This window comes from Salvelinus namaycush, chromosome 6 (assembly GCF_016432855.1).
Source record: "Salvelinus namaycush isolate Seneca chromosome 6, SaNama_1.0, whole genome shotgun sequence".
NCBI lineage: Eukaryota > Metazoa > Chordata > Actinopteri > Salmoniformes > Salmonidae > Salvelinus > Salvelinus namaycush.
The window spans coordinates 35,384,078-35,393,028 of NC_052312.1; the positions used below are offsets into that span (position 1 = coordinate 35,384,078).

Sequence of the window (8,951 nt, forward strand, 5' to 3'; positions counted from 1 at the left end):
TATCTGGTGGGGAGGAGCATTACTAACGTCACTTTGTTGAACTGAAACTGAAGTAGAGAGATGTACAGTATATTGTTTACGGGTCCAAACTCTCCAGCACTTCAGAACTCTACTAAATAGCTACATGTTCAGACTACACGCTGACTCACCTACCCTTTGACACCAAGGACAGAGAAATTATCCACAAACATACTGTACAGGTGAGAAGAGATTAAGAAATATTAAATTGAAGATAAGCATAACATTATTTACCGTTCACATTTCCTTTTTAATTACACTGAACAAAAATATAAACGCAACACGTAAAGTGTTAGTCCCCATTTTCATGAGCTGAAATATTTTACAGATTTTCCATATGACGCCATACACACCACGTGTATGGCGTCGTGTGGGTGAGTGGTTTGCTGATGTCAACGTTGTGAACAGTGTGCCCCATGGTGGAGGTGGGGTTATGCTATGGGCAGGCATAAGCTACGGACAACTAACACAATGGTATTTTATCGATGGCAATTTGAATGCACAGGGATACCGTGACGAGATCCTGGGGCCCATTGTTATGCCATTCATCAACTGCCATTAACTCATGTTTCAGCATGATAATGCACAGCCCCATGTCATAAGGATCTGTACACAATTCCTGGAAGCTGAAAATGTCCCAGTTCTTCCATGGCCTGTATACTCACCAGAAATCAATTGAGCATGTTTGGGATGCTCTGGATCAATGTATATGACAGTGTGTTCCAGTTCCCTACAATATCCAGCAACTGTGCACAGCCATTGAAGAGTGGCACAACATTCCACAGGCCATAATCAACCGCCTGACCAACTCTATGCGAAGGAGATGTGTCACGCTGCATGAGACAAATGGTGGTCACACCAGATACTGAATCTCATCCACACCCCTACCTGTGACCAACAGATGCATATCTGTATTCCCAGTCGTGAAATCCATAGATTAGGGGCTAATGCATTTATTTAAATTGACTTATTTCCTTATATGAACTGTAACTCAGTAAAATCTTTGAAATTGTTGCATGTTGCATTTATATTTTTGTTCTGTGCATATGTTAAACATTTTATACTTTGGTTATGACTTTTATCTATGTTTTAACATAATGTATCAATATAATTTACTATCATCCCATAAGGCAATGTTAACAACTCTAAAGCTTAAACTATCAAGAGCTGGCTGATTCCAGGAAATGGTTTATGGTTTCACCTTTGGTCTCTGTCTAGATATGGCCACCTCCAGCAGTCTCCTGTCTGAAGAGTAGTTCCTGTGCTCTATTTGTCTGGATGTGTTCACTGAGCCAGTCTCTAGTCCATGTGGACACAACTTCTGCAAGGCCTGTATCACAAAGTACTGGGATAGCAATGTCCTGTGCCAGTGTCCCATGTGTAAAAATACATTTGATAAGAGACCAGATCTGTTCGTCAACACTTTAATTTCTGAGATGGCTGCTCAGTTCAGACAGACAGTTGAAGTGAAAGCTACCAGCAGCCCGGACCAATGCTCTGCCATGATAGTAGAATTATCCTGTGACATCTGCACTGGGATGAAGCTCAAGGCCCTGAAGTCCTGCCTGGTGTGTCAGACCTCTTACTGTGAGACTCATCTGGAGCCTCATCAGAGAGTCGCAGCCTTAAAGAGACACAAGCTGATCAACCCTGTGGAGAACCTGGAAGACAGGATGTGTAAGAAGCACGACAGACCTCTAGAGCTGTTCTGTAGGACTGACCAGATGTTTCTTTGTGTCTTGTGCTTGAAAGCAGACCACATGACTCATGACACTGTCCCTCTAGAGGAAGAGTATGAAGAGAAGAAGGTTCAGCTGGGGAAGACTGAGGCAGAAGTGCAGCAGATGATCCAGGAGAGACTGCAGAAGGTTCAGGAGATCAAACACTCAGTAGATCTCAGCAAGAGCGAGGCAGAGAGAGAGAGATATCAGACAGTGTACAGGTTTTCACTGCTCTGGTGCGCTCCATTGAGAGAAGCCAGGCTGAGCTCATTGAGGTGATTGAGAAGAAGCTGAAAGCAGCAGAGAGGCAGGCTGAAGGGCTCATTAAAGAGCTGGAGCAGGAAATCACTGAGCTAAAGAGGAGAAGCACTGAGGTGGAGCAGCTCTCACACACTGAGGACCACCTCCACCTCCTCCAGAGCTTTCCATCCCTCTGCACCCCTCCAGACACCAGAGACTGGTCTGAGATCAGTGTTCACAGTGATCTGTGTGTGGGGACTGTTAGGAGAGCTGTGTCTCAACTGGAGGAGACACTGAATAAAGAGATGGAGAAGCTGCCTGAAGTCAAACTGAAGAGGATTCAGCAGTATGCAGTGGATGTGACTCTGGATCCTGATACAGCACATCCCTCTCTCATCATGTCTGAGGATGGGAAACAGGTGAAACATGGAGGCATACGGCTTAATAAACGTTATAATCCAAAGAGGTTTGATAGAGCTTTAAATGTCCTAGGAAAGGAGGGGTTCTCCTCTGGGAGATTTTACTATGAGGTGAATGTTCAGGTGAAAACTCTATGGACTTTAGGAGTGGCCAGAGAGTCCATCAACAGGAAGGGGGGGGCCACAAAGAGCCCATTTAATGGATTCTGGGCTGTGGTCCTGAGGGATGAGTGTAAGTACTCAGCCTGTACCTTCCCCCGTGTCCCCTTATACCTGAGAAAAAAGCCCCAGAAGGTGGGGGTGTTTGTGGATTATGAGGAGGGTCAGGTCTCCTTTTATGATGTGGAGGCCAGGTCTCATATCTACTCTTTCACTGGCTACACCTTCACTGAGAAACTCTATCCATTCCTTGGCCCTGGCAATGATAAAGGTGAATACTCTGTCCCTCTGATCATCTCTCCTGTCAATCACACAGACTGAGTTCTAAACTGAACTAAATGACTAGTATATTTAGTAAATGTAGAATAATCATAGTCTGTTGTCATATACCCGGGAGAATATTTCACTGTAATGTAATTACTGGTTGTGGTTGTTTGGGTCCACCAGCCTTGTTAGATATGAGAACATCTCTCCAGGATCATAACAAGGTATGATTCATATCTGGGAGTTACATTTCAGAGGATTATCCTGAGATAATATAAGCAATATGTTTGTTTTTTAAGCTCATTTCTTGTTTGCACTGTATATCTCTAATAACCTTTAATAAACTTGAATCCTGCATTTGGAATCATACAGTAGAAGTAAGAAATACTTGAGTCATTTTTATAAAAATATCCTAGTCATCCAGTGGGAGTGGTTTCAGTCCGAGCCTGTCTCGGTATTGGTCCATGTATGGCCGAACCGCCTCCCACACCTAGAGAAGGCCACGGGTGAGAAACAAACAGAGAAGTTCATTTCTATCAGCCTCGTTATCAATTAGCTGGAATGATGAATCTAATACTGAGATGGGGTGAGTCTTTTGCCTTTTCCTCCCTGAGGAGCGTGTGAGCAGCCTCGATGTCAGGACTCATTTGACAGTCATGATCCCAAGGCCTGATGGGAAACAAGAATAAACTGATGTGCTGTAGAACTCCCCCCACACCTTTCCAGAACAACAACATTGGGCAGTACTCGAATCGGAGCTCCACATTCTCACCTGACAACAGAACGCACTAGCTCATGGACTTTCTCCAGAGGGGTAGTGGACTTGAGCGGGCGGAGAAACTCCAGGGCTTGACAGGCAGCGAGCAGCGAGCAGCTCTATGGCCAAAAAAAAAAAAAAAGCAGTGATGCCTTTTTCTTCCCAGGGTTAATTCTGTATGCATGATATTTGATGGGACGAGCACATCACACACTAATGCCATGTGACTGTACTGTATGAGTTACCTTGCTCTACGTGTTCCACCACTCTCAGGGCCTTCCTAGCGGCCCAGCCCCCCATGGAGACGTGGTCTTCAGTAACTGCGCTGGTGGACAGGGAGTCCACGGAGGACTGGTGGCACAACGCCTTGCTCTCAGATACTGCAGAGGAGCAGAGACACAAACACACACTAATGTTTTCTGTTTGAACAAACACACACACCCACCTACCAAGGGCGGCAGCAGTGCAGTGTGCAATCATGAAGCCAGAGTTGAGGGCTCCGTCTTGGACCAGGAAGGCAGGCAACTCACTGAGGGAGGGGTTGACCAGCCTCTCTGTCCTCCTCTCACTCATACTGGCCAGCTCATGGACCCCGATGGCCAGGTAGTCTAGAGCCTGGGGGGAGAGAGGGTTAGCCTTGTCCCAGATCAGTTTGTGTTGCCTTGCTAACTCCTGTGATCATTGGTAAGGCAGTACAAGCATATCTATAACCAGTCTAGGAAAGAGGGGGAACAGTACTGAAGGAACCGAGGAGTTTATTGTATGGAGTGAATCTGTTTGTCTGTGACTCTACCTTGGCTGGGTATTCTCCATGGAAATTACCCCCAGAGATAGTCTCACCTCGCTCTGCAAAAACCAGCTGGAGGAGAGTTAAGGTTTCGTATTTGGGACAACATTATGAGTCTCTAATATAAACTGTATACAGGAAACCAAGGGCTCCCCCTTGTGGTGAACTTATATAATCACAGTTGGGGTCTAAAAGGAGATCAAAGAAAGACATTAAGTCTTCAAGTAAATATAACAATGTAACTCAGTGGGAGGATACAGGGTTGTCAGTGGCACTGTTGAGCTCAGTGGAGAGGATGATCTTAACAAAGGCTATGGTGTCGTTAGCTACCCCATGAACCTACAAGAGAGGAGAGAGACACAAATAAACACTGGTACTAGGGTTAGTTCACTCCAGCCCCTCACTGCAGGGGTACAAAGAGTTGTAACACACATACGCACACATTCTACCTGTGGGATACAGCGGAGGGTGTATGCATCTTGGACACGGTCACATGTCCTATGATTCTACAGGAAAACACAACAAAGGAAGTCAGAGACAGGAAACGACAAAACAGCACTGTTAAGGTTTCCACCAAAGTAAACATCTTCATTTGGACACAAAATGTTAAGAAGGACAAGAATTGAGTGTGTGTGTTTCTGTTTCTGTTTGTGTGTGTGTGTGTGTGTGTGTGTGTGTGTGTGTGTGTGTGTGTGTGTGTGTGTGTGTGTGTGTGTGTGTGTGTGTGTGTGTGTGTGTGTGTGTGTGTGTGTGTGTGTGTGTGTTTCGCCTGCCTGACTTTACCAGAGATCTGGGAGGGGAAGACGTCAGAGTGGAGTAGAGAGCGGAGTCTCAGAGCCACCTCTATCTGACCAAGGTGTGGCCTCACTGCATAGATGTCTGGAAGGGCAGAACAAACCAGTTCACAATGGAATGGAACGGGTAACTTCTTATAGCGTCAAAGCTCCAACAATTCACTGTGTGTGTGTGTGTCTGACCGCTGTGGAAGGCCTTGGTGGTGCCCCTCAGGGCCTCCAGGCTGAGGGCAGCGATGATGTCAGCCTGCCTGGCCACGCCCACAGCTCGCTCCACTGCCTCCGCCGCCAGAGATGACATCATCTGAGTTCCGTTGATCAGACCGATGCCCTGTACGATGAAACACTTACTTCCTTACTTGATCCTCAAAGACATCACTATCTACTGCGATTATATCCCAGATATGATATCATCTAACTCAGTTATCAATAATCAGTATGCAAGACTACTTAATCAATGCCTGATAGAAAAAATAACAAATAGTAAAAACAAGAGAGTTCCTATTGCTACAGCTCTAACACTGTACATCTTTAGGCTTCAGTACCAAAGGTGTGAGTCCATGACACCAGTATCTGGAAAAGGAGGAAAGAAAGAATAAAGGAGAGGAGAAAGAAAGACGAAGGAAACGAGTTAGGGGCCTTAATGTATACATTTTATCTCAGTCATTCATCTAACAAAAACATGTTGGTAATCTGAGGTGTGTCTTTGGGTTGAGAGAGAGAGGTATTGTGGGTAACCCAACTGTTTTGGCGTGGTCCCAGCCACGTTGAGGCGACCACATCCTGCCCTCTCCCATAAGGCCCAGGGTGAGGTGGGCCAGGGGGGCCAGGTCTCCAGTAGCCCCTACCGTCCCCTTCTCTGGCACCCACGACAGGCTGGGGGAGTAGAGGGAAAGATCTGTCACACACACACATATATACATATATATTTTTTTAAATGTTTGAATTAACACGTACGCGCACACACAAACACACACAAATGCATGCATGCATGAATGAATAAATAGATGAATTAATGACATTTTATTTTCGTGTTAAATCACCAGTTGGCGGCCCATCCCTTAGGGATGAATTGACACAAACAAACAATACATGATACAACATTACAATGATTCACAGTGATAATTCTTCCGATGTTCTGCGCAGTGTGCACCACATGTGCACTCTCTCGCACACACGCATGTGAACAGGTACACACACACAAACACACACAAGCACAATGTACCTGGACAGGACATGCAAACACACACTCACACACATGCACAAACAGATTTCACGCTTGGTATTAGTAAGTCAAACTGATGAATCAGAATTTCTATTCATGTTATTGTGGACTGGGTTTACCATTGAAGGCTTTGACCATAGCCTGGACCGTTTCCATGGAGACGCCACTGTACCCTTTGGCCAGAACATTGATCCTCAGAGCCAGTAGCATACGGGTCCTCTCTACACTCAATGGGGGGGCCCACTCCTGCACACACACGCACACGCACGCACACGAACACACACACGCGCACACACACACCAAAAAGTATTTCAATATGAACACCAGGGGTGCAATTTAGTCAAGGACAGGCCTGATCTGTCCCTTGGAAATAAAGGTATTATAATGACATATACTCGGTTTTATAAGCATGGTAACCCACCAGCACTATGAGAACGAATCAGATTCGCCTGTAGTTCCCTGAAGACAAAAAACCCACACATACACACACACTGTCAATAAATTATTCTGACAGTTAGTGGTTGACAAACAGATCTAGCGCACAATGTTTATTCAGATGGAAAAAGACTAGTTCTTTCCAGCTAGATAATAAACAACTTACATGAGCTTATCCTTCGGGATGAGCGTATGGGCAAATTTCCCAAACCCTGTGTTGACACCATAGACAACCACAGGGAAAAACACACAGATATACAGAAGAGACATATAAACACATGTAGAATCACACGTTCATTAATCTATAGCTATATATTCTATTTATCTATAGCTATATATTCTATTTATCTATAGCTATGTATTCTATTAATCTATAGCTATGTATTATATTAATCTATAGCTATATATTCTATTAATCTATAGCTATATATTTTATTCATCTATAGCTATATATTCTATTAATCTATAGCTATATATTTTATTCATCTATAGCTATATATTCTATTAATCTATAGCTATATATTCTATTTATCTATAGCTATGTATTCTATTAATCTATAGCTATGTATTATATTAATCTATAGCTGTATATTCTATTAATCTATAGCTATATATTCTATTAATCTATAGCTATATATTCTATCTATACATACCTCGGTTTTCTTTTATGATGGTTTCTATCACTTCTCTGGCTTCATTGACTTTCCCTTCAGCCTCGCAGGTCAGCTGGGTGGCAAAACAGAGGAGTTCAAATGTTAACCGACACCAGTCCGCCAGCACGGCTGATAACGGTCTGATTGGACTATGATGAAGCATAGTCTTCTTTACATCATACCTTGATGTTGAACAGGCCTTTCCCCAAACGGACCAGATCAGCTGTGTTCAGACTGTTCCCATCCAGAGAGAGGTACGTAACAAGACACACACACAGACAACGTCAATGACGGGCATACAGGCATACAGACAGACACACAGCAATGTAGTCAGCTGTTACACAGGGTTACATTGTGGTAAATGTGTCAAATATGATTTGCTTTTCCATTACAATTTTGACTAAAAGGAATTATGTCCCTCCATCAAGTCTCCCACCCTTTTCTCCTCACCCCCTTATTTATGCCGTTGAATAGAATATTGTTCAAGCAGAGGATAATAACAGAATGCAGATACTCACCTTTTTGGGATCTAGACACTGGTGTTTCCCAATGGCAGTTTCTTCCTTACCAACGTTGATAAAGTCGTTGTGCTCCGGCACATCCATTAGGAGAGAGAGAGAGAGAGAGAGAGAGAGAGAGAGAGGAAGAAAGAGAGAGAGAGAGAGAGAGAGGGGAGTTTATGAGAGAGAGAGAGAGAGAGAGAGAACAGACAGTGAAGAACAAACACCATTGTAAATACAACCCATATTTATGCTTATTTATTTTAACTTGTGTGCTTTAACCATTTGTACATTGTTACAACACTGTATATATATAATATAACATTTGTAATGTCTTTATTGTTTTGAAACTTCTGTATGTGTAATGTTTACTGTTAATTTGTATTGTTTATTTCACTTTTGTATAATATCTACCTCACTTGCTTTGGCAATGTTAACACATGTTTCCCATGCCAATAAAGCCCCTTGAATTGAATTGAATTGAGAGAGAGAGAGAGAGAGAGAACAACTATCAGAGAGAAAGAGAGAGAGAGAGAGAGAGAGGAGTTTATGAGAGAGAGAGAGAGAGAGAGAGAGAGAGAGAGAGGAGAGAAAGAGAGAGAGAGAGAGAGAGGGGAGTTTATGAGAGAGAGAGAGAGAGAGAGAACAGACAGTGAAGAACAAACACCATTGTAAATACAACCCATATTTATGCTTATTTATTTTAACTTGTGTGCTTTAACCATTTGTACATTGTTACAACACTGTATATATATAATATAACATTTGTAATGTCTTTATTGTTTTGAAACTTCTGTATGTGTAATGTTTACTGTTAATTTGTATTGTTTATTTCACTTTTGTATAATATCTACCTCACTTGCTTTGGCAATGTTAACACATGTTTCCCATGCCAATAAAGCCCCTTGAATTGAATTGAATTGAATTGAGAGAGAGAGAGAGAGAACAACTATCAGAGAGAAAGAGAGAGGAGTTTATG

The 8,951-nt window shown here is 43.2% G+C and overlaps 2 pseudogenes; one reads left to right on the forward strand and one right to left on the reverse strand.

Annotated features, from left to right (window-relative positions):
* The first annotated feature begins 47 nt into the window (after positions 1 to 47).
* On the forward strand, positions 48 to 3,184 carry LOC120049913 (annotated as a pseudogene).
* A 4-nt stretch (positions 3,185 to 3,188) lies between these two features.
* Positions 3,189 to 7,002, reverse strand: LOC120049914 (annotated as a pseudogene).
* Positions 7,003 to 8,951: the final 1,949 nt, after the last annotated feature.